The sequence below is a fragment of the Trachypithecus francoisi genome, unplaced genomic scaffold (genome assembly GCF_009764315.1).
Source record: "Trachypithecus francoisi isolate TF-2019V2 unplaced genomic scaffold, Tfra_2.0 Lachesis_group15, whole genome shotgun sequence".
In the NCBI taxonomy this organism is placed as follows: domain Eukaryota; kingdom Metazoa; phylum Chordata; class Mammalia; order Primates; family Cercopithecidae; genus Trachypithecus; species Trachypithecus francoisi.
Window position 1 is genome coordinate 43,755,746 of NW_022681460.1, and position 3,620 is coordinate 43,759,365.

The 3,620-nt window shown below is 42.7% G+C and overlaps 1 pseudogene; it reads left to right on the forward strand.

The window, feature by feature from the left end:
- Positions 1–2,490: 2,490 nt before the first annotated feature.
- On the forward strand, positions 2,491–3,104 carry LOC117098017 (annotated as a pseudogene).
- The last annotated feature ends 516 nt before the right edge of the window (positions 3,105–3,620 follow it).

Below are 3,620 nucleotides of genomic sequence, written 5' to 3' on the forward strand. Positions count from 1 at the left end.
TCAGATAATTCAAAAGCTTAATTTTTGTTCACAGTTCCAATTTCCTTCTCTAGTAAATCATATCACTGTTGCTAAAAACTAAAAAACATGACTAATTTTAGTTTAGTTATCTTTCTAACTCCTGCTCACACATTAATTTAATGAGAAATGAGAGTTCATAAAGTATAGCACAGGAAAGAGAAGAGAAAAAAAAAGAACATCAGGAAAAAAATAGTCTACCGGCTGGGTAATCACTTCTTAAATTAATCAAGAAAGCACTGGCAAAATTGGAATTCAAAACAATGCTGACAGAGTAAAAGACCTCTTTTAATGGTATTGTTAAGATACCTACTGAAAGAGTGACCACTTTTTATTTAGAGACCCAGGCTGTTTGGAAAACATGCGTATGCACACTACTTAAAGTAAGGGAAGCAACCAGTGTACATGTTGTTAGTAATGACATTCTGTGGTAGGATTTTTGGACTATTCCTTATCTTAAATAAAAGGAATTAAAGGATTCCAGAAGAGCAGTCTGGACCCATATTGCCACGCACCAAGTAGGTCCACAGCAATTGCCACTGAATGGATGAAAGAATGACAAAATGAAGAAATGGCAAAAAGAGGGGATGCTGCCTTTGATATTAGTTCTTATTTTATGCCCTAGTTGTTCATTTGTGTCTTATTTCTTTTTAATTTTGTGAACTGCCTAATATGTTATTTCCTCTAGGCCTAGTATCTTTTCCCCTGTCCCCTATTTTGCCTTGCTCTTGCCCCCTACTGATGGACTTCCCTGATGCCAACTGCCTTCCCAAATACCTGGTTTCCAAGTTTTGCCTACTCTTGGATCCTCTTTTATACTATGACTTCTCTCATCTCCCTGACTACCATGTGTAGGGCTAGTGAAATCTGTAGCTACTGATTTCCTGCACGCTCATCTGTTTTCTTGTCTACACACACTCTGTTTTCTTGTCTACTTCCTTCCTGTTGGGTCTGACTCCACAGTCTGTCTGTCTGTCTCCAGTTTATCTGCCCTACCACTCTGGAGTTACCTGAGGGCATACACGGTTGCCTCAAGGTATGTCCATGGATGTGAACCTATTTAAACAACTAGATATTTTTAAGTAAATACTAATTGCACCAATACCATCAGTCCAAGTTTGTGGACATACTCACAATCCATGAAAAGACTCCTCACATATGGCCAGACAATGACTATAACTGTTGGAGGAACTCTATGTGATTCTAAGTTCCCAGAGGTTCTAGCTTCAACTATCTGGTGTGACGATTCTCATGCACAGTCAGGCTCAGGAACCAAAGGCTGTGTGTGATATTTTTTACAGTGAATTGGCTTCTGAACACCAGCTGTGATTCATCTGACCAAAGCAGCTTGGATAGATAGCAGTCCTGTAGTTTCTGTTATTTCTTACTTCAGATATTCTCTTACATGTTAGACTTTTGGAAGATTTTTTAAAAGAATCTTTTTTTTTTTTTTTTTTTGGCGGAGTCTGACTCTGTCACCCTGGCTAGAGTCCAGTGGTGCAACCTTGGCTCACTGCAACCTCTGCCTCCTGGATTCAAGCAATTCTCTGCCCCAGCCTCCTGAGTAGCTGGGATTACAGGCACGTGCCCCCACACCCAGCTAATATTTTTTATATTTTTAGTAGAGACAAGGGTTTCACCATCTTGGCCAGGCTGGTCTTGAACTCCTGACCTCGTGATCCACCCACCTTGGCTTCCCAAACTGCTGGGATTACAGATGTGAGCCACCATGTCCAGCCTAGAATCCAACTTTTTAATGTAGAATTGTAGAAAACAGCATGGAGATTCCTTTAAAAAATTAAAAATACAATTACCATATGATCCATTCCACTTTTGTGTGTATACCAAAAGAATTAAAAGCAGGATCTCAAAGAGATATTTTTATATCCATATTCACAGCAACGTTATTTACAATAGCCAAAAATGGAAGCAAGGCAAGTGTCCACTTATGGATAAATGGATAACTAAAACGTGGTGTGTGTGTGTGTGTGTGTGTGTAATGGAATATTACATATATAATATATATTCAAAATATTCTCTCTATATAATCACTATTCAGCCTTTAAAAAGAAGGAAATTCTGGCACATGCTACAATATTAATGAACCTTGATGTCATCATGCTAAGTGAAATAAGCCAGCACAAAAAGACAAATACTGTATGATTTCACTTATGTGTGGTGCTTGTAATAGTCAGATTCATAGAATTTGATATTAGAATTATGGTTTCCAGGGGCTGGGAGGAAAGCGGAATGGGGAGTTATTGGTTAATGGGTATAGAGTTTCAGTTTTGCAAAATGAAAATAGTTCTGAAGATGGATAGTAGTGATAATTACATAACATTATGAATGTACTTAACACCACTGAACTTTACCTGTAAATGATGGTTAAGATGGTCAATTTTGGTGCTAAGAACGTGGGTCCATGAGTCTGGTTGCCCGTAAGTCCAGCCTTAGCCTACACAGCTTTCAATCATGGCCTCTGTAATCGTGTGCATGGGATAGTCTGCCCCTGACTTCAACGCCACCGCCGTGGTGGATGGCACTTTCAAAGAAGTGAAGCTGTCGGACTGCAGAGAAGTAAGTAGTCCTCTTTTTCTACCCTCTGCACTTCACTTTTGTGTGGCCCATGGAGATCATCGCGTTCAGCGACCATGCCGAGGACTTCTGCAAGCTGGGCTGCGAAGTGCTGGGCATCTCAGTGGACTCTCAGTTCACCCACCTGGCTTGGATCAACAACCCCCAGAGGGAGGGAGACTTGGGCCCCCTGAACATCCCCCTGCTTGCTAACATGACCAGAGGCTTGTCTGAGGATTATGTCGTGCTGAAAACAGATGCGGGCATTGCCTACAGGGGCCGCTTTATCAGTGATGGCAGAGGTGTCCTTCCCAGATCACTGTTAATGATTTGCCTGTGGGACACTCCGTGTTTGAGGCTCTGCAGCTGGTCCAGGCCTTCCAGTACACAGAAGAGCACACGAAAGTTTGTCCTGCTGGCTGGAAGCCTGGCAGTGACACGATTAAGCCCAACGTGGATGACAGCAAGGAGTATTTCTCCAAACACAATTAGGCTGGCTAAGGGATAGTGAGCTTGTGCCCTTACCTAGGTGCCTGTGCTGGCTGCCCACCAGTGCTGTCACCTGTGTGCCCTGTGCTGACCCAGGAAAGGCCTGATCTGCCCCTCCAAAGTCCACAGTCTGGGACCCTGGAAGGCTAGGCCAAGGCCTTCTCAGGCCTCCACCTGGGAGCTGGTGAATAATGATGCTCTCCTCCAAACCCACCCAGCTGCACACAGGCCTAGAGTTGACCAATAAAGTATAAGGGACAGAAAAAAAAAGGTCGATATTCTGTTATGTATGTTTTACTACAATTTTAAATATCTTCCTTGGTCTTTGGTTTCTAATTCCAAGATGCCATGATGCAATAGATACAGTTTGAAAAGTGAAAATGAACTTTTTTTGTTGTTGTTGTTGTTGAGATGGAGTCTCACTCTGTGCCCATGCTGGAGTGCAGTGGCGGGATCTCGGCTCACTGCAAACTCCACCTCCCGGGTTCAAGCAATTCTCCTGCCTCAGCCTCCCGAGTAGCTGAGACTACAGGCAGCCA